The 22,651-nt window shown below is 39.0% G+C and overlaps 1 long non-coding RNA gene across 1 annotated transcript in view; it reads left to right on the top strand.

Annotated features, from left to right (window-relative positions):
* The first annotated feature begins 2,589 nt into the window (after positions 1 to 2,589).
* LOC122453654 overlaps positions 2,590 to 22,651 on the top strand; it is a 47,272-nt gene continuing 27,210 nt past the window's right edge. The window contains exons 1-3 of the long non-coding RNA XR_006273133.1: positions 2,590 to 2,937; positions 3,673 to 3,816; positions 15,815 to 15,876. This is a non-coding gene — a long non-coding RNA (uncharacterized LOC122453654). The remainder of the gene's footprint in view (positions 2,938 to 3,672; positions 3,817 to 15,814; positions 15,877 to 22,651) is intronic.

Raw genomic sequence — 22,651 nt, 5'->3', positions numbered from 1 at the left:
AAATACAGAAGCAAACATTTCTCAGGAAGAACTACAATTTGCTGCCATCCATTGCTATCAAACTCTGGGTGAAACGTTACCGAAAGCCTACTTCTCAGCCTTGATCCTAAATGACTTAGAAGGCTGGTGACCTCATCCTTTGATGTTTAAAAAAGGAGGAAACTGTATTTCAACTAAAGAGGCTAGAAGACATTAAAACTGCTCAAACTGGAAATTTCCACAACATCTGACAACACACCAAAAGCCGCTGAGACAAACATGCTTTCAAGTGCTGTCCTGCTTCCAGTTTCCTGTGCTTTCTGCAAGTACTTCAGTTTTTCAGTCTGCTTCTGGAGAACGTTGGCCACTGTTTCAGGGAAAATGCTTCCGCGAGTATTGCTCCATGCTGAATCTTGCCCAGACCAGAGAGATCGTAGACGCTAGCCTGTGGACAACTGCTGCAAGTGAAGTCAGGAATCTGATCTGCAGAAGCAGCTTTTAGGTCTGTCATTGTCCCAGAGTCCATGAGCTTTTAGACTGAGAATTAAAGCAAAAACCAAGAACGCTAGAGGTTGAGTGCCTAACTCCTATCTGAAACTTAGAACCATCTTCAACTCTGACTTAGCACTTTTTCAGTAGTTCTTTGCTTGCTGTTTCCACAATTAATGAATGCCCTTCAGATTCTGCAGTTCTGTAAATCCATAGATGATTTAACCTGAATCATGACTCTATTACTTGGTAGTTAAGAATGACTACGAATGGGATAGACTCAGTAAAGTTGAGCCTCCCAAGGGTATTTGTCGGTTATTGCTGATCCATTGGACTTCCATGGCCCTCAATCCTCAGTTCTTTATATTCCTGAAACATTTGATTCCTTTATGTGATATCTTTTCAGAATAGATCAGCCAACTTAATTTGTAGTTACATTAGTTACACTGCAACCTGAACTTAGATTTTTGATGTCGCAACTCTTGGTAGACTCCTCTAGAAGATGATCGTAATAATAACTAGCCTTCAGTGAGCTCTTCCTGTGTGGCAGCTCTTTTACAGACATCATCCGTCACAGAAATTCTGGGAGACAGGCACTAATATTAGCCCTACTATACAGATGAGTAAACAGAATCAGAGGGATTAAGTTACTACCCCAAGGTCACACAGTGGTTGAACTGAGACCTGAACCCAAGCAGTGTAACTGCAAAAACTGTATCTCTGTAAAAGTCCAGTAAGGTGTAATCCCCTGACCAGAATGTCTGGGAAAAAAATTAAATGCTCCAAGTAGTAGGATGACTGAATAAATTATGTTTTACCCATGCCATGAAATATCAGGTAATAATAAAACAAAATAATGGTTTTATGAATATGTAATGATATGATAAAATGTTAAAATGTAAAATTAAATGAAAAAGTGCTGCACAGTAAAATCTCAATTTTGTACTTAAAAATAGATAATAGAATGCCAATGTTGATTATCTCTAGAAATTGGATGAAAAGTGATTTTAGTTTTTTCTTTATGCTTCTGTGTATCTTCTAAATTTTTGGAAGTGACCATCATCAGGAAAGTGAGTCATGTCTGACTCTTTGCAACCCCATGGACTATACAGTCCTTGGAATTCTCCAGACCAGAAACTGGAGTGGGTAGCCACTCCCTTCTCCGGGGGATCTTCCCAACCCTGTGGAAGTAGCCATATATTACCTTAAATTCAAAAAATTAAGGTATAGTGAAACGTAAAAATGTTTAAAATTAGCTTTTCCTAATTTCTAGCATTGAAGAAAAAGGAGTCTGTTTCTGTTTTGTCTGAGACAGTGATGTCCACCTCTACCCAGAGGTATGTGGCCTCTTATCCAGAACTTTGTCTGGATTAGACTCCTTAATTTTCATAAGAAAATGTCAATTCTACCACCAGCTCAGCTGACACTGATAGATGTGTCCTTCATTGTCCTCATAGATTATCTATACTCGAGCATCTCTCCACAGAGGATAACCTTGAACTCTGCTGTCCCAAACAGATAAAGAGCTTGATTACTTTATATATGTTTATATATTATATTCATGTGTATTATTATATCTGAATATATACTATATATTCAGATAAAATTCCCAGATGGCCATATAGTTTATTTCTCTGGGACTTAACATTTTATCATTGATCCTTACATCTGTATCCTACAACCACCTTGCGGAGCTCCTCACAAAATTACATTTGCTGAGCTGAGTTTAGCCCCGAAACTATGAGCTTGCAGTGAAGAATCTTATAAGTAAGAGCCCTATTGCATTAAATGTAGAAGAACTGTTGAAACAGTTGTTCACTATATCATTACACTATAAAAGGGAATTTTTCCCAAGTGAAAAGTCATCATGATCTTTCTAAGCAATGGGTTTGTTTTAATCTTATGGATATTATAATTTGTATCATCAATTTAAAAATTAAGAGACCACAAATAACCCTCTGTCTTAGCTGCTGTAAAGCCCTAGGCCAAATACATGGTGTTCCTCCAACAAATGTCCAGATGCTTGTTTGTTGAACTGATCTCTGATTTTCTTCTGGCATTGACTTTCTCCTTTTTTTCTATTTTCATTTTTATGTGCTCCTTCAAAGCATATGAGGAAGGGGAGAGAATAAATAAGTGGATAGATAAATGCATAAAAGCAAATTTGTGTTAGGAACTTACGGCTATGATTTCAAATCAACACAATGAACATGAGAGTTTTCTACCTTCATCTGTTTTTCTGGAACAATTTACAGAGATTCAAGAGTTGGTGACATGATGACGGCATGACAAATGGAAGCTTTTCCCCACCACTCTTTGTTTTAAAGAAAAATGACAAGAGTCCAAGTCCCGGGTTCATGTGCTGCTCTGACAAGATCCATTGTGACACTGGGAACACCCTAACATGAACTGTTTTCTCAGGAAACAGGCCAACTGCTTTGATCTCAAGTGGACAAATCAGAAAGGCAGGTAGGAGTGACTTTTGTTTCTCTGTAATTTTACAAGCTCAAATTCTACATTGCATCAAGTTGTTTCACAAGCTCCTATACTTACAAACTTTCAACTTCAGAAAAGTGAACACAAAGTCCAAAATTAGAACAAAGGCGTGCAGACTCTGCCTTCCCTGCAACAACAGTTTCTGATCACTTGAGCAGAGCCCTCTTGCTCCTGGTACCAATAAATGTACCTGCTCATACTTGAGAGAGCTTCTGCAGTTGCTTTCCCCATTACCGTGTCCTCGCAGGATTTCCATCATCTGTTGTTTTTCCATTGAGTCTTTAAGTAAGGTGTTTCACTTTCTCCTGGAGGCAGCACTTGATCTTTCTTTCCTGTAGACAGCAGTGTGGCCTGTCTTAACATTCTTTCCAGAACAATTTTTCTCTGTAAAATGCTGAGTCACTGAAGGGAGCAGGGAGACATTCTGTGGGCCGCAGTAGTCAACTGAGAAAACAGAATCATTTCCCAGGACTTAAAAGGGTATTTTCAAGAGTGAGCAAGTTCGAAAAGTGGGCAAGAAGTCCGTCCAGGGTGAAAGGCACAGACTCCTTTTCACACAGTCTGTAGAAGATCCTATTTCATAAATGAAAAAGGTGCGAGTGGAAAACTCCTTTATTTTGCAACAGCGGAATAGTGCATCAGCCCTGGGCTGGGATTGCAGAGAGTTCTCTTGAGTTCTTACCTTTCTTTCTGGCCTCTGCCTTTCAGTTTTTCACCAGTTCAATGGGAAGATGACCTCTGCTCCTACCATGAGAGGATATCGACAGAATGAGTGTATGGGAGTTCTGAGCTTTTGGACACCTGGATTTGACGGTTGATCTTCAAATATCCACTGCTTCAAAATCAGTCTAGGTACATTTGAACTTTTTATTTTGTATCTCTCAAAGGCTACTGAATTAAACTTTTTAGATAAAGAATGAAGTGGGCAGGATATACAGGAAAATTCTAGCACTATAAACTTTTAAAATGGAGATTGATGGCAACTTCTTGTGAATTAAATATATCGCAAAATAAAAACAGTTTAAAAATGATTATTAGCCCTACCCAAACTCAGGGTGGCTTCCCATACAGTAATGTGAGTAATATTTCAACAGCCTCCTTTTCAAGCCCTTCCCGTATCCAAATCATCACACAGCTACCGTTTGAGTAGCGTGGTCTCATTATATTATCTTACCCATCCTGGTTAGACCCATACGAGGTAGGTATAATTATCCCATATTTCCAATAAGAAAACTGAGGCTTACAAAAGTTAGGTAACTAAAAAAAAAAAAAAAAGTTAGGTAACTTATCTAAAATTATGAGACAATAGAAACGGATGTCTGGCCTAGCTGAACTCAAAGCCACTCTATTTCCACTGTTTGGCTGGCTAATCCGCTACACTGATCTCTATCTAACTTTCTACTTGCAGTCATTCTATGGAAAACGTGTAAAGTTTGGAGCTGTATTCTTTAATCATTCACTGTATAACTGGCGATGGTACACAGCTGTCCAGGCTTTAATTTCCTCTGGTCTAAAATATGGATAACAATGCCTACCTAATGTTAAAACCATTAAATGAGATAATATATTTAAAACATGGGCCAGTGTTTGGCTCATACTAGTTGCTTAATAAGTATCAGAATATGGCCATGTCATCTTTTACTTATAATAAAACGCTCCGGTATTGAAATTCTTTATATGTGTTCTAGTTCCCCCACCCAAAAAAAAAAAAAAAATATATGGCTCATATTCCTTTGTACCTCCTTGTGTCAGCATGCTATTGATTACATGTTCTGGAAACTAAATGTATAAACAGGAATGTTTAAATGTTTAATTAAACAGTTAAACAGGAAGGAAATCAATTACCTCACATAGGAGGATGGTCAGGGCAGGCTTGAGGGGTGGCTGATTGAACAGTTGACAATGTCATTAAGGAGCTAGAATCTTTCCGCTCCACGATGGACAGAATCTGCTTCACCCTAAGATTTGTTACTCTCCCTAGTGAAAAGGGCTATGGTTGCCTACAGTACCCAGAAGTAATCACATTTCATTTCTATCTGAGAGGAAAGAAAGGCTATCTCACTGTGGTTCTACAGCCGTCAACCAGCTAGTCTTTCCTTGCCGAACCATTCACTGCTAAAGGGAGGTGAGTTTTCAGGATTGATTTGATTCATCATCTAAAGGGAAGTAGAATTTGTCCACTACCCTCCCCAAAGTTTTATACTGTAAATCTCAATGAGTGAAAGAACAAGCTTATTTATGAGTACAGGTGGAAACTCTAGTAATATCCAGAAAAGAGATGGTGAATTGTCACAGAAATAAACTTAAGTCTATTTGATTTCAGAGCCCCAAATGCCTCCATGCCATTGGTTATGCAGAAAGGAGTGGTAAGAGTAAGCCCTTTACCACATTTTCGCTTTAGATCAATTCTGCTGTGACACTGATTAACTTAGATCTCTAAATACACTTCTCAAGGACGGATGACACTGCACACAGAAGAAAAACTATACCCTTAACACATTATCTATAGCTGGTTCCCCACAAGATGATTTAGGTGGTACACGTTTACCGCCTTAAATGACATTGAATTACAGAGGCCTGAATCCTTCTGATACTATCAGAGCAAAAGCCAGTGTAATGCTCTGAGTCTGTAACACTTTCTAACAGGTGTAAATCTCCCTTTAATAAAGACAGGCTTAGAGCTTTAAAGGACATCACCTGGACTTTTAAACATTGTTTTGTCTTCCCTGCAAATAGTTTTTCAGTTACTTTTTATTTGTGATAAACAGTATTGGTCCTGGGGCTTCCCTGGTGACTCAGTGGTAAAGAAACCACCTGCCAATACAGGAGACAGGGGTTCATTCCCGATCGGGGCTTCATTCAAGATCCCACATGCCATGAAGCAACTAAACCCATGAGCCACAGCTATTGAACTTGTGCTCTAGAGTCTGGGAGTCGCAACTACTGAGGCCACGTGCTGCGATCACTGAAGTCCTGAAGTCTGTGCGCTGCAACAAGAGGCGCCTCTGCAATGAGAAGCCCATGCGCGCGCTGAAACTGGAGAGTAGACGCTGCTTTCAATAACTAAAGAAGAGCCTGGGCAGCAGTGGAGACCCAGAACAGCCAACAATGAATTAATTGGCTTTTTAAAAATTGGTCTTTCCATTTGAGGTAATGATAATTAGGAAATAATATGAAATTTCCTTTGAAAGCAAATCTATTTAAGGAAAACAAAATCAAGTAAAAGAGTAATTAGTTTGGAGAAAGGGTTATGCATGGATGTTAAAAATTATGAGGCAATATGTAGTGGTATATGAATAAGGAAAAATATGAAAGTGTTTTGAGAAGACTAAAGCTTGCAAAGCATTTACCTGGAGAAACTAGAGAATGATTGCAAGAATAATTTAATTTCAAGACTAAAGAAATTGCTAGCGCAGAGGGTAATTACTTCAGGAGCCACAAGAGGGCAGTGGATCAGTGGCTGTAAAGCCAGTTTGGTCGGTATGTCTTCCTCACCAAGCCCTTGTTCCTTAAAGTGTGGTCCACACAGCAGCATAAACGTCATCTGAGAGCTTATTGGAAAGGTTGTGTCTCTGGCCTCATCCCTGGACTACTGAATCAGATATGCGTTCTAATGAGGCTCCTACTTAATTCTTACGCACATTCAGTTCAGTTCAGTTGCTCTGTTGTGTCCAACTCTGTGACCCCATGGACCGCAGCACGCCAGACTTCCCTGTCCATCACCAACTCCTGGAGCTTGTTCAAATTCATGTCCCTCAAATTGGTGATGCCATCCAACCATCTCTTCCTCTGTCATCCCCCTCTTCTGCCTTCAGTCTTTCCCAGCATCAGGATCTTTTCCAGTGAGTCAGCTCTTTGCATCAAGTGGCCAAAGTATTGGAGCTTAAGCTTCGACATCAGTCCTTCCAATGAATATTCAGGGTTGATTTCCTTTAGAATTGACTTGTTTGATCTCCTTGCAGTCCAAGGGACTCTCATGAGTCTTCTCCAACACCACAGTTCAAAAGCAGTTCTTTGGCGCTCAGCCTTCTTTATGCACATTTGAGTTTGAAAAGTACTGACTTTGGCTCAGAGTTTTGGGTCCCTTCTGGCTACTCTTCCTGCTGTGGAACAGGGCTGACATGGTGATAATTTTGAAGAAGTACATTTGCCACAGAGTCTACTATGATATTGTCAGATTACTTATGTTTGAATCTCAGTTCCTCCTCTCACAGTAGCACTTGGGTGAAAAACTGCATTTCCAGTACTTATAACATTTCTTTAACGAACAGATGCTCAACAAATGGATGGATAAATGAATAAACCATTCAGACACAGAGAAATCATCTTTCCTAACAGTGTTTCTGTGTTCCTGCCGTCCTTTATTTTGTTAGTTTGATGGAAGATGAGGGTTTATTTGTGTCTTTTAGTATCAACTGCTTTAAATCTTTTTGTAACAAGACAGGAAGTAAATGTTCCCACATGTACACATATCTGTTCAAATGTTTCTGGCACATTCAGGTGAGCTTTCCCAGGGCTTTTCTCCATATTCTGATATCTGCTCCTACTAATATAAGACCCTGGGTGTGCAAGCCATGTACAGATTGAGACAAGTAGAGTTTGAAAGAAAGGGTTCACATTCTGACCATTTTATAGGTTTCAGACCATCTGGGCCTTAGGGAAATTGAAGTAAAAGAATAAAACCTACTTGTGTTTCCTTGCCTAAAAATCAATAGGTTATTCCAGGAAAATATTAAAAATGACTTGTATACTTGGGGGAGTAGAGCTTTTAGTAAAATATTAAAAGAATACTTTCAGTATTTTCCCTTTTAATAGGTACAAGTGCAGGATATTGAAAAAGCAGTAGAATGCTTCAAAAAGTCTAAAATATAAGGCTCTTGCCTCTGTAGGCTTTGTGTGTTTTCCAATCATTCACCCACTACAAATCAATTTACAGTTGAATGGTTTCTCCATTAGTTCTGGTGCCAGAATATATTGAGAGGAAAGAGAAGTCTAATTGATGGGGTTATTCCTGGGCTGAGGTGAATCTCCCAGGCTCCATCCTTGAAGCTTTACAGAGTAACTGGCCAGCAGCTTGAGAAGGAGGTTTTCATAACCCCAACCATAAAACCAGTTCATAAAACTCTCCCTACGATTAAAACCTAAGTAATGAGATACCCCTTCCTCCTTTCTAAAGCTGCAACCCTGTGATTTTTCTTTCATTTCATTTTTGCATTCATCCACTCAACAAATATTTTTGAGTACCTGCTAAATGCTAGGGATATAGAACAAAAAAGACAAAGTCTCTGCTCTGGGGAAACTGACATCTAGAATGTGAAAGAGGAGAGAGATGACAGCCAAAGAAACAAAGATTAATTCTATTAGTTATAGAAGAAGGAAAAGCTGGGTAATGTGATTGTGCATGTGGAACATGTACAAACTTAGAATGAACCAACAGGCAAAGACTCCGAGAATGTGATATTTGCTCCAAGACTCGAATGGGAGTTAGCAGAGCAAGCCTTGCTGGAAGAGTCTTCTAGTAGAGATCAGCTACAAAAAAATCCCCAAGGCAGGATCATGTTCAGCATTTTTGAGGAACAAAAAGAATATCAAACTGTGTCTGTATCAAATTGATTAAGGTCAAGTGTGGTATGTATAAAAATATACTCATGAAAGTTCATGAGTGTAGTGGAGGGTGTAGGAAATGTCGAGATGACTTGATAGCACAGTGTAATGAGCCCAGAAGGCCCAGGCTCTGCTGTGATTCTACTTGTTCATACTACCTGTGATTAATTAGTGGTTTAGTGGTTGTAGGGAAAGAAAGACGCTTTGCATTATTGGGGCTGGGTTGAGTTAAGTTTTGTTGATGCTCAGAAGTGAACCTATTGGAATGGTGTTCATCATGAGCCGCATTGGTGTCTTATCCTATCAATTCATGTTGTTACTTTGCGCACTGAGTTATTTCGGAAGCTGCTCAATCATGGTGGCACTTAGAGAGAAAATTGCAACATAAAATTCCAACCCAACCATGAAAAGTTTTAGATATTAAATTTTTGAGACCTATCAGTAACTGTTATAATTAGCTCCTGCTGAAAATTTGTATTTTTTCAGAGCATCATTACTCTTCATAATTAGTTCTATAATTTCCCCATAGAATATGATCCATTTTATTTGAAGTGCTAAAATCAAACACAAGTAGTTGATCACTGTCTATCTGTAATTTGCATTGCGCTTTATCCAAGAAAATATTAGTTTTTGTTAGCCAGATAGAGATCTATTATGAATGTCAATGTAACTTAATTAAAGCATAATATTAATCATAAGACTATCTTCCAGACTCAAATACTTCCTCAATGATGTTTACTTGTCTAGAACTTAGCTGATGAAATGCAAAAATAAAATTGGATAAAGGCATTTTGGTGAGTAGGGAGATTTAACAAAAGCCTTTCTTAATGAAAAAATAAAGTAATAGAAAGCACAGAAAGAATTGTACCTACTAAATTATGTTCAAAAGCATATCACAGTAAAATAAGTTGTTTTGCTCATTTTATATCTAAGCATTAAATAATATTTATTAAATTTCTGCATTTCATTGAACTGTTCTGTAATTTAGTCAACAAGACATAGCTCATACCCTCTATTAGTTTTTGCAAATTTTATTCATTTTAATATAAAATGCCTGAGCAGTTTTAGGCATTAGAAAACGTTCTGCCGTAATCACTACTTTTTGCATCATTTTAATGTATGTAATAGCGTAAAAAACTGAAGTGTATTCTATATTAATGAGGGTGAGTGCAACTTCTTTGGGGAAAATTGTCCATTTCTTTAGAGAAATATTTTAATGGATCTCTGGTTAAGCAAGATAAGGCCCAAAACTTGTGCTAATGTGGTACTTTTGAGGTCGTGGGCGCATTCAGGTAATGAGGTATTACGGAGAGACAGTAATTCTCTGTGTAATTAAATAAAAGGCTGTCTTCCACAAATGTAAAGATTGTTATAGTAACTAATTTGGAACTTCCTGGCTGGGGCTGTAGTTGTCCTAGAAACAGCGTTGTCATCCTGAAACTAAAGAGGGAAAGAGAAAACTTAGATAATGAGAGGGGCCCCAGCCATGAGAGAGACAGTGATGAGAGAACACCCCACAAAAGAACCATTTCCTAGCCATCCTCAGAGCATTTGGAAACCACACGGCACTCCTAGCAGTCTCCAGGATGAGGGCTGGAATTACAGTATTAAAGGGAAGAATGACTCCAGAAGGTAGGAGAAGTTTGTGTGCGCTCGGATTGCACCTTAAATTGTGCCAGCTGAAATGCTTTTGGATGGAGACAGCAAAAAACTCAACCCAAATTGAATTAACCAGTAAATGGGAATTTGGGGCTCAAAAGGCTAAATCTTCATCCAGAGATTTTGTGGGGATTGAGACAAGATTCGGGGTACAGGAACCTTTGAGAGATGGTTCTTCAAGTTCCTGCCTTCCCTCAGGCTGGCTATCAGCCTCAGACGCTGCTCCTCATTCACACCCAAGGTAAGGGAAGAGGCAGGCTTCCCCAGCCACTTCACAAGAAAAAGGTCTTGTGCTGATCGCCTAGGCCTGAGTTACCTGAACTAATAAAGGTGTCAAGGGAACAGGTTTACTCTGATTTAGCTGTATCAGGTCTAAGCCCTGTACCGGGAAATGGAGTCAAGCCTGAAGAAGAAAACTGTAAGTCGCTCAACTGTATCTGACTCTTTGCGAGCCCATGGACTGTAGCCTGCCAGGCTCTTCTGTCCATGGAATTCTCCAGGCAGGAATACTGGAGTGGGTAGCCATCCCCTTTTTCCAGGGGATCTTCCTGACCCAGGGATTGAACCTGGTCTCTTGCATTGTAAGCAGATTCTTTACCATCTGAGCCATCAGGGAAACCCAGCAGTCAAGCTTCCTGAGACAGAATAGTATTAAGGGAGCCAGGGCGGATGTTTGGAAGACAACTTTGGTTTTCTTTATAAGATCTAACAAGCTTCCTGAGCTTTGGCTTCTGGAAGAGTTTCAGGAATGAATTTTAGGTCCACTCAAATTTCAGTGACTAGTCAAGAAAATTTAGTTTTACTTCTCTTTCCATAGCTGGTATATAATAAGATCATCTTAAATTTAACAATTCCATTTTCTCAGAGTTAAATAATACCCATTTAAACTACAGTATTTTTTTTTTTTTTTTGGAGTGAAACTTACCATACTTAGAACTAAGTGTTAATGAGCAATTTGAAAGCATTTAAGAAGCAGTAAACTCAAGAATTCTCATGAAGAGGGCAGGTGGGTACTGAAGAGTTTGCCAGACAGCACTGGGGGCTGGCTTCTCATCCCCCCAGACAGAAGCTAAGGTACACTGCCCACATACCAGCTGGACAGCCTGAAAAGGGAGCCCAGCTGGGGAGCACCGCAGGATTTTCCAGGACTCCCTCTGGGCATCCTTGCACCCATACTTGGGGTTCTCCCAATGAAATAGCCAAAGTCTGAGCATCAGGAGCCTGCCAGCAGTGCACAGTTGGAGTGATGCTTCAAGCAGCAAGCAGTATTTTCCAGATGTAGAGATTCAGTGTGCTTAGAGATTTGCATGGGAACTATAGAGTAGCTGTCTGTTGCTGCTGACTAAAGAGCATACATATGTGGCTGGAGCCCTTCTAGACATGAATGAGAGAATTTGGTTTGTATTTGCTTTAGCACAGTGAAGAAAACTAAAGAATAATAAAGGTGAAGTTTTTAAGACTCAGGAGACCCTGGACTCGATAACAGGGGGAGATGGAGATTATTTCACTTTCATGAAAGATCTCCTTTTGACTTACACTGAAATCTGTCTGACCAATGCTCTCCTTCTAAAGTCTTCCGTGAACTACACTTGGTAGAAATTCATTGTCTATTTAACAAGATCTCCAAAGATTAAAGACATGAGTTTTTGCATTTTAAAGAATAACTCCCTTCATTATGAACTCAGTCAGAAAAACAGGACAAAGTTGGGTAGCAAATGCATTATGTATGTGAGTTTGTTTTTAATTGATTTTTGAATAATCTTCATCATGCTGGTTCAGATTGACAGATAGCTCATGCTATTCTGTAGCTGCTGCTTTAGACTGTATTAGCCTTTTCTGAAAGAAGTCAGTTTTTCACCTGACTCCCTGACTTTGACAGAATAGACTGGACTGTAAACTCATCTCAGCTGTTGCAGAGATTTTCTACTTAAAAAATGCCTGCCTCACAGGTGCTAAAATCACTACCCCTATACCTCACAGCTTAGAAGAATTAATTTTCTTTTGAGAAAATAAAGGCAACTTCTAGGAGTTGCCTTCTAAAATGTAAATATTACTGGCAAAATTCTTGTATTTAGCCAACTCACGTCTGGTTTATATAGAATGTCTCGAGTTTTAATTTTTTATCTTGCACATTCTATCTGGGGGTGGTACCTAAGGGGTTTTTTTTTTCCCCATTCTATCTGAATTCTTTATATTTGAGTTGCTCCTCCTTGCTATGGGCTTCCCTTGTGGCTCAGCTGGTAAAGAATCTCCCTGCAATATGGGAGACCTGGGTTCATTCCCTGGGTTGGGAAGATCCCCTGGAGGAGGGCATGGCAACCCACTCCAGTATTCTGGCCTGGAGAATTCCATGGACTGTATAGTCCATGGGGTTGCAAATAGTCAGACATGACTGAGCAACTTTCACTTTCACTCCTTCCTATGGACTTGACTGTAAAATTTTAACACACACACATTCACACACACCTGTTCATGCAACTAATCCCCTGAGGTGTGTGCCACAAAGCACCACTTTATATTGATGTAATTATAAACTCATTGACAATAGTCATGTATTTTAGCCCTCCTGAGATCAGTGTCACATCCTATTCTTGCTATTCTGTATTGCCATTTTATAACAAGAATAACAAAATGTTACTCTGTTGCTAGGTAACCTTGGCAATTTTGTAGTAGCCCTCTACTTTCATCATTCCTCTGTGGTCAAAATATAATTGCTTTTCTTCTGAAACTTTTTTCCCATTCATGGCTGCCATTGTCATCGGATAACTATCATCCTATTATTCTCACTATTGAATTCAGTGATGAGAAAGAAGCCACAATTTGCTCATCCTTCCACAGAATAGAAAATTGACATGTTCTTATGATGCATCTGGGTGCTTTCAGAGAAAGAGTTCCTCTCTTAGAGGTCACGTTCCAAAAGAAGGCTTTCAGCACTTGGCAACCCTTCCTCTCTAATTTGCCTCCTCTTTACAACCCCTATCATAATCCCTTTCTTTCATGAAGTAGGTTTGTGGCTAGAGTATGGTCATGTTTTGTGTACAATGATTACCTTCTGACAGAAAGTGAAGTTATTTTGTAGATGCTTCGCCATGAATGATGCTCAGTCTGTGAATTGACATACATCAGCAACTTAATAAAAGCAACAATAACTGTGACTTTAGCTGTGGGCCTATTGTGTGCCAGGCACTGCTCAGTGACATACATTATCTGAGAAATCTCCATAAACTCTGTGAGATACTGTCACTCCCATTGTGTAGATAAGGAAGCTGAGATGAGACTCGGAGATCCCAGATCATACGCTTAGTGGGTAGCAGAACCAAGGTTTCTTCATCGATGATGTCATTGATTATGAGAAGTAGCATCAACTTAATAACAGCTTAAATGTAAATGATAACTAGAAGATGAGTCTTGAATTCAGAAATATTAAATTGGAAAAACATGCACACTAGAACCAAGAAAATACTACACATGTGTGTACTTAGTCGCTCAGTTGTGTCTGACTCTTTGAGACCCCATGGACTGTAGCCCACCAGGCTCCTCTGTCCATGGGGATTCTCCAGGCAAGAATACTGGAGTGGATTGCCATGCCCTCTTCCAGGGGATCTTCGTAACTCAGGGGTAGAACCCAGGTCCCTCACATTGCAGGCAGATTCTTCACTGTCTGAGCCACCAGGAAAGCCAAATATATATATGAGTATATATATCCTTGGAGTAGGAAATGGAAACCCACTCCAGTATTCTTGCCTGGAGAATTCCATGGACGGAGGAGCCTGGCGGGCTGCTGTCCACAGGGTCGCAGAGCCAGACACTACTGAAGCCACTTAGCACACATAGTAAATATACACACGTGTATGATGTGCTACCATTCTCTTGCTTACAAACTGGAATTTTCCCCCCTAATTATTGTTCCATGTAAATCACATAACAGTGTCATCTAATTTCATTGTTTCCCTCCCCCACACCCCAACTCCCATCTCCCTGCTACCATTTTAGTGGGGTTCTTTCCAGTACATGCATGTCTGATGAATATTTTTTAAGTTGTGAAGAGGTACCATTGCAATTATTAAATCTGGAGTCAACACCCACCTCTACCACTCGCCAAATAAATCATCTTAAGGAAGATAATTCTCTGACCTTATGTCTCTGGGTATATTTTGTTTATCCTTATCAAATTTTTGATAGAGATAGATAAATCTATGTGAACGGTTAAGTCTCCCACTAGCCATGACTTCTTTGATAACAAAGTCTTTCTTTTATTTATCCAGGTATGTCGCTATAGTATCTTGCACATATTGAAGTAGGTGTTCAATAAATATTTATTTAATCACATTTGTTAATACACTTCTTTTCCCCAAATGGCTAATCACAGCATGCTGGTATTATGAGAACTAATCAAGTAATTTGGGGAGAACTTTCCATTTCTTCTGTAAGAATTATCATCTCAGAGCTGTGTTTTCACTTGTCCCTTGAAGATTTGCTTTAAGAGGCAAAGACCCTGCCCTTTCTGAAACAAACCTGCCTTCTCAAAAGTTGGATTCATGTTTCATGTCAATGTATGGCAAAAACCACTACAATATTGTAAAGTAATTAGCCTCCAACTAATAAAAATAAATGGAAAAAAAGAAAAAAAAGTTGGATTTCTACCTTCTTCCTTAAAGAAGAGAGAAGGCACAAATCAATGATGTAGGGAAAGGTTGAGCACACAGTTAATTTTATTAAGCTTGACTCTTTAGTAAATTGACTTTTTAAAAAGTTTCATGGAATGAAAAGAACAAATTATGTCTGAATTCTAGAAAAGATTTGAAATTTTATTTATCAAAGATGGTGCATTAAAACTTTTATAATCTCCCCATTTTAAGAAAATAGCCAGTTCAAATGCATAAATTAAGCCATATAAAATGTGGTAGGAGACATCTATTTCCTAGATGCTTCTACTTAGCCAGCAGTGAAACAAACAGAATAGCTTAATTGTGGCATTATTGTTTTGGAAAGAAGCCAGCCAACTAGAAGGAAAGAGATAGGAGATAAGCCTCTAATTTAAATAGGTGATTAGTTATTTAATTTCCTTTGTCTTTTCTTTGTTTTCTATTACATTTCATCTCAGAGTTGTATATAAAATAAACCTAATTAAATTGAAAGGGGAAGTAGAGAGATAGCCTGATTGACAAGTTGGGAGAAAAACTCTACTTTGAATCAGCATTAAAATAAATACAAACTAGAAGAAAAGCCTGAACATCAAATATTTGTTTAAACTTTGGGCTTATATTATATTTCATTCACAGTTTTGAATGTTAGGTTTAGTGGAACAAATCAGTGATGCTTAGGTAATGCATCTCTGGTTGATAGTAATGTGCATTTTCTTTGTTTTGATACCTAGATTCTCTGTTCCTTATTTGATAATTTACCCCCTATATCATGCTATTTCAACAATATCAATGTTCACAAATTCCAGCCATTACTAAGATGTAGAATTTCCTTCAAGGGCTATTAATTATCTCTTCCCATGGCAGACATTGTCTTTTATCTAATCAATGTTTTACCCATTTTGTGGGGGTTGTAAAATTAGTGTTTTTCCTTTCATTTTCAGGAATCTTGTTTACCTCACAAGCGCCAGACTCCCTTTCAGCATGACGATGCCCTTAAACTCAGGTTGGTAAATACATGGGTGGGTGCTATCGATCTCCACCTCCACACCCAAAGCAAGCATCACTCATTGATCCTTCCTGTTCAGCCTGTTTTTAAACTTGGAATTCAATGCCACAAACCAGACATCTGCTACTAAAGCAATCTCAGCATAAATCTTTTTGCCAGTCTATGCTAGACATTAATCTATCCCCTTCCTTTTGTTTAATTTTTCTAAGTACTGTCTTCTTAACTAAATTGTTTTCGTAGTCCTTCTCTATCTGATCAAATGTCTCCTGCCTTAATATATTTTCTCCTGAATTACAAAGTAATATTCATTCACTAGGACAAAAAGGATTCCTTCTTGTGGTTTGTTTTGCACTTTGAAAGGAATGGGCAGAAGTTTAATCTAAGAATTTTGTAAGTGAAAACATGGAATCAGAAGTACAAGGTAAACATGCAGTCTTAGATCTTCGTATCTTTTGTATGTACCTGATTCATGCATTCTTAGAACATTTTGAAATCAATCGAATCACTGTCCCTCTGATGTTCTTATAATGTACTCATTTGCTCAGGTCAGAATATGGAAACTTCTTCAGAGTTCATTTAGCAACGATGCAAACCATGTCAATTTTCACTCATAACAAATTGTGGTGGGAAAAGGACAAATATTTCCAGCACTTAATTTGGAGTTTTATATGTGTTCTTTTCCTCTACATCAATTTTATCAAAGTTCCAACTAGTTTTATTAGTTTTGGCAAAGTCCAGCAGATCCTACTGGAATTGTTGCAGATTCTTTTCTTCCCTTCTTTCCTCCTTTCTTCCTTTCTTTCTGTCTTATTTTTATTAGGGTATAGTTGATTTATAATATTATATAAGTTTCAAGTGTACAACATAGTGATTCACAATTTTTAAAGGTTATACTTCATGTATAGTTATGTACTATATGTTGGCTATATTCTCTGTGTTGTATAATATATCCTGTAGCTTATTTAAGTAGAAGACATATTTCCAGGCAAATCTCAGTAAGATGTGGTCAAAATAGTGCTTTGAGTGGCCAATCACCATGTGATAAGCAGACCTGTCCTATAACTGTGTGGTTGGAAATCTAAATATGAAGTTCAGATAGAAATATGAGAGCTGAAAATGTAGCTTGATCACCTTCACATCCCTATAGGAGATATAGACCATACCTATAAGTATTATGCAAAGATATAGAATGAGTAAGATTTAAGAGAGAGAGAGAGTGTGTATGTTAAACATTAGAAAATGGCCACATCATTATCTGAGTGAAACATTTTCATCAGTAGATTAGCTCAGAGAAAGAGTCTGAGAAGTGGTCTGAGAGGTAAGAAGATAAGTAGTAGGTAATGGAGAAAGGGAACTCAAGGGAAAAAGAATTCCAAGAAGGAGAAAGGGACTTACCCTATAAAAACATCTTTTTAATAGAAAACTTAATGTATAACAGGTTCAAATTGAGACTACAAAGAAAGGAAGTACCAAAGAAAATAAAGAGACACTTACAGTTAGAATTGTGGGAAGCTGAGAAGTTATTTATTCCAGTGCTTCCATTTTCATGAGAAATTGAAGGTAAAGTCATTTAATAAATATTCTTGGGGTGAATTATGAAAGTTTGGGACAGCTGCAATGCAGATGGAAAAAAAAGAGATGAGTAGGAATAAACAGAAATATTTTAGAGAGCTTTGAAACCCAGGTAAGGCTAGAGGCAAGTTGCAGTGGCACCAAATTATGTTGCTATACTAGTTTCTCTAACAGCTCCGGTGCACACAACAGCAGGGAAAGATTAGAATGAATTCATCCTTACTTATAACACACTGACTTTAAAAAATGGATTGAAGGGGCTTCCCTGCTGGCCCAGTGGTAAAGAATCTGCCTGCCAGTGTAGGAGACACGGGTTCAATCCCTAGTCTGGGAAGATCCCACACGCCACAGAACAGCTAAGCCCATGCTCCATAACTATAGAGCCTGTGCTCTAGAGCCCAGGAACCACAACTACTGAAGCCCGTGTGCCCTAGAGTGCGCGGTCCACAGCAAGAGAAACCACGGCAATGAGAGAAGCCCATCCACCACGCTGAGGAGTAGTTCCTATTCCTGCAGCAACAAAACCCCAGCACAGCCAAAGTAAATAAAAAATAATTTCTGAAAAATGGATTGGAAACCAGTAACAGCCAAAGTCAAAACTAAAATTCTATTCAAAAATATCAAAGAAGTATGGAGTATACTTTAAACTATAAATCAAATAGCCTGGATTCTATCTCTGACTCTGCCACTAACTAGCTATGTGACTAGGTTAAGTGATTAGCTTGCCTGCCCTTCACATTTCTGGAACTTAACCCATCTATAATATGAGGAAGTAGAAATGATTAAAGTGTCTTAAAACTCTAAAGTCTGAGGTCTAGGAGTCTGTGTGATACTCATTTATTTATTTCAGTTCAGTTCATCTCTGTCACTCAGTCGTGTCCGACTATTTGCAACCCCATGAATCGCAGCACGCCAGGCCTCCCTGTCCATCACAAACTCCCCGAGTTTACTCAAACTCATGCCTATTGAGTCAGTGATGCCATCCAGCCATCTCATCTTCTGTTGTCCCCTTCTCCTCCTGCCCCCAATCCCTCCCAGCATCAGGGTCTTTTCCAATGAGTCAACTCTTCACATGAGGTGGCCAATGTATTGGAGTTTCAGCATCAGCATCAGTCCTTCCAATGAATACCCAGGACTTATCTCCTTTAGGATGGACTGGTTGGATCTCCTTGCAGTCCAAGAGACTCTCAAGAGTCTTCTCCAACACCACAGTTCAAAAGCATCCATTCTTTGGCACTCAGCTTTCTTCACCATCCAATTCTCACATCCATACATGACCACTGGAAAAACCATAGCCTTGACTAGACGGACCTTTGTTGGCAAAGTAATGTCTCTGCTTTTTTTTTTTTTTTTTGGTCTCTGCTTTTAAATATGCTGTCTAGGTTGGTCGTAACTTTCCTTCCAAGGAGTAAGCGTCTTTTAATTTCATGGTTGAAGTCACCATCTGCAGTGATTTTGGAGCCCCCCAAAATAAAGTCTGACGCTGTTTCCACTGTTTCCCCATCTATTTCCCATGAAGTGATGGGACCAGATGGCATGATCTTAGTTTTCTGAATGTTGAGCTTTAAGCCAACTTTTTCACTCTCCTCTTTCACTTTCATCAAGAGACTTTTTAGTTCCTCTTCACTTTCTGCCATAAGGGTGGTGTCCTTTGCATTTCTGAGGTTATTGATATTTCTTCCGGAAATCTTGATTCTAGCTTGTGCTTCTTCTAGCCCAGCGTTTCTCGTGATGTACTCTGCATATAAGTTAAATAAGTAGGGTGACAATATATAGCCTTGATGTACTCTTTTTCCTATTTGGAACCCATCTGTTGTTCCATGTCCAGTTCTAACTGTTGCTTCCTGATCTGCATACAGGTTTCTCAAGAGACAGGTCAGATGGTCTGATATTCCCGTCTCTTTCATAATTTTCCACAGTTTATTGTGATCCACACAGTCAAAGGCTTTGGCATAGCCAATAAAGCAGAAATAGATGTTTTTCTGGAACTCTCTTGCTTTTTCGATGATCCAGCAGATGTTGGCAGTTTGATCTCCAGTTCCTCTGCCTTTTCTAAAACCAGCTTGAACATCTAGAAGTTCACGGTTCACGTATTGCTGAAGCCTGGCTTGGAGAACTTTGAGCATTACTTTACCTGCGTGTGAGATGAGTGCAATTGTGTGGTAGTTCAAGCATTCTTTGGGATTGCCTTTCTTTGGGATTGGAATGAAAACTGACCTTTTCCAGTCCTGTGGCCACTGCTGAGTTTTCCAAATTTGCTGATATATTGAGTGCAGCACTTTCACAGCATCATCTTTCAGGATTTGAAATAGCTCAACTGGAATTCCATCACCTCCACTAGCCTTGTTCGTAGTGATGCTAAGGCCCACTTGACTTCACATTCCAGGATATCTGGCTCTAGGTGAGTGATCACACCATCATGATTATTTACTTAACAACTATTAATTATCACTTTGTGCCAAACACTGTTTAAGATATGGATTATAATAATGAACAAGTTGTTGAGTTACATTCTAGAAGGAGAAATCAACAATAAACAAGTAAATATATATAATTGAAAATAGTAACAGGTAAGATGAAAGGAAAAGAAGAACAAAATACAGTTGACCCTTGAACAACCTGTGGGTTAGCGGCGCTGGCCCTCCACACAGTTGAAAATCTGCATATAACTTATAGTTGGCCCTCTGGATCCATAGTTCCTTTGTATCCTGGGTTACTCTGCATCTGCAGATTCAACCAACCAGGGCTTGAGTGGTACTGTTCTATTTACTATTGAAAAAAACCTCTGTGTAAGTGAGAACTCACAATTTAAACCCCTGTTGTTCAGTGTCAACTGCAAGGTGAATGGAAGGTGATCTGAGAGAAATAAGGGATAAACTATACAGGTAATGACATTTGAGCAGTTATATCAATGACAAGCAAGAGTCAGCCATACAAAAACTTAAGGGAATAAACACTCTAGGCTGAAGAAGCAGCTAGTACGTAAGCCTGGAGTAGAACTGAGCTTGGTATATTTGGAGAATAAGACCAAGTGTGCTTCACTTCTGTGATATCCTTCCTCCAAATTCCTGTAATTCCAGTCTAATCATGAGAAAATATGAAACACTCAAATTGAGGGGCATGGGACATTTCACCAAACACCTGACTCAGTTCAGTTGCTCAGTCATGTCTGACTCTTTGCAACCCCATGGACTATAGCACACCAGGCTTCTCTGTCCATCCCCAACTCCCAGAGTTTACTCAAACTCATGTCCATTGAGTTGGTGATGCCATCCAACCATCTCATCCTCTGTCGTCCCCTTCTCCTCCTGCCTTCAATCTTTCCCAGCATCAGGGTCTTTTCAAATGAGTCAGTTCTTCACATCAGGTGGCCAATGTATTGGAATTTCAGCTTCAGCATCAGTCCTTCCAATGAACACCCAGAACTGATCTCCTTTAGGATGGACTGGTTGGATCTCCTTGCAGTCCAAAGGACTCCCAAGAGTCTTCTCCAACACCACAGTTCAAAGGCATCAATTCTTCAGTGCTCAGTTTTCTTTATGGTCCAACTCTCACATCCATACGTGACTACTAGAAAACCCATAGCTTTGACTAGACGGACTTTGTTGACAAAGCAATGTCTCTGCTTATTAATATGCTGTCTAGGTTGGTCACAACTTTTCTTCCAAGGAGCAAGCGCCTTTTAATTTCATGGCTGCAGTCACCATCTGCAGTGATTTTGGAGCCCCCAAAATAAAGTCTGACACTGTTTCCACTGTCTCCCCATCTATTTGCCATGAAGTGATGGGATCAGATGCTGTGATCTTAGTTTTCTGAATCTTGAATTTTAAGCCAACTTTTTCACTCTCCTCTTTCACTTTCATCAAGAGGCTCTTTAGTTCTTCGCTTTCTGCCATAAGGGTGGTGTCATCTGCATATCTGAGGTTATTGTTATTTCTCCCAGCAATCTTGATTCCAGCTTGTGCTTCATCCAGTCCAGTGTTTCTCATGATGTGCTCTGCATATAAGTTAAACAAGCGGGGGACAATATACAGCCTTGATGTACTCCTTTCCCAATTTGGAACCAGTCTGTTGTTCCATGTCCAGTTCTAACTGTTGCTTCCTGACCTGCATACAGATTTCTCAGCAGCCAGGTCAGATGGCCTGGTATTCCCATCTCTTTAGAATTCTCCACAGTTTGTTGTGATCCACACAGTCAAAAGTTTTGGCATAGTCAATAAAGCAGAAGTAGATGTTTTCCTGGAACTCTCTTGCTTTTCCAATGATCCAACACCTGACTAGCATTCTTCAAAAGTGTCAAAGTTATTAAAAATAAGACACGACTGTGAAAATATGTCTCAGAAATATGTCAGAGATGATTTGAGGAGACTGAGGTGATGTGGGGACTAAATACAAGGTGATATTCTGGATAGGAACTTGGAATAGAAACTGGTGAAATGCAAGTCAAGTCTGTAGTTTAGTAAAAGAGTCTTGCATCAAGGTTAATTTCTCAGTTTCAGTAAATGTATTAGGGTTCTGTACCAGATGCTGACATTAGGTAACGCTGAGTGAAGAGTATAGAGGAAGTCCATCTACTCTTTTTTGCAACTCATCTGTAAATAAAAAAGTGTTTCAAAATTAATTTTTAAAGTTGACACATTAATAACTTGTTCCTTGGCAATAAGACATGGAGGAATTAAAATATGTTGAGTATGACCCACAGTTCAAGAAACTAATAAAAATCTGAACTTTTCATTGAAAAAACAATTACTTAGATTGATAAGTATAGAAGCAGGAAGACTAGTTGGGTTATTCCTTATCCCATGTGAAAGATGAGTTGGCTTGAACATTGATAGTATGGTCATTGTGAAAATGAAGGGACATCCATGAGTTTGGGATGTATTTTGGAGGTAGAACTGACAAGACTAGATGAAAGATTAGACAGGAAGGGATTATATAGTCAAGAGTTTGGTTTGGTTAAGATGCATGTGCTACAAACACAGCTCAAGCATTGTGCAGCCAGGTTGCTGTGGACTGTTCTTTGTCTTCTGTCTGGCTTCTAATTCTTGGCAGCAAATGCTCTATGCCGTTTCCTTTCTTTCTGCTTATCATAGTTCTTTGATTATTTTAACCCTAGAACTCATTGTTATTCAGTTCATATCAGGCAGGTGAATAAACCAACTTCTTCCCATTTTAAAATTCCTGAATTAAATTCTAGAGA

Source organism: Cervus canadensis, chromosome 15 (genome assembly GCF_019320065.1).
Source record: "Cervus canadensis isolate Bull #8, Minnesota chromosome 15, ASM1932006v1, whole genome shotgun sequence".
Classification (NCBI taxonomy): Eukaryota; Metazoa; Chordata; class Mammalia; order Artiodactyla; family Cervidae; genus Cervus; species Cervus canadensis.
Note: the sequence above shows the minus strand (reverse complement) of the source record. Positions and strands in the feature narration are given on the sequence as shown.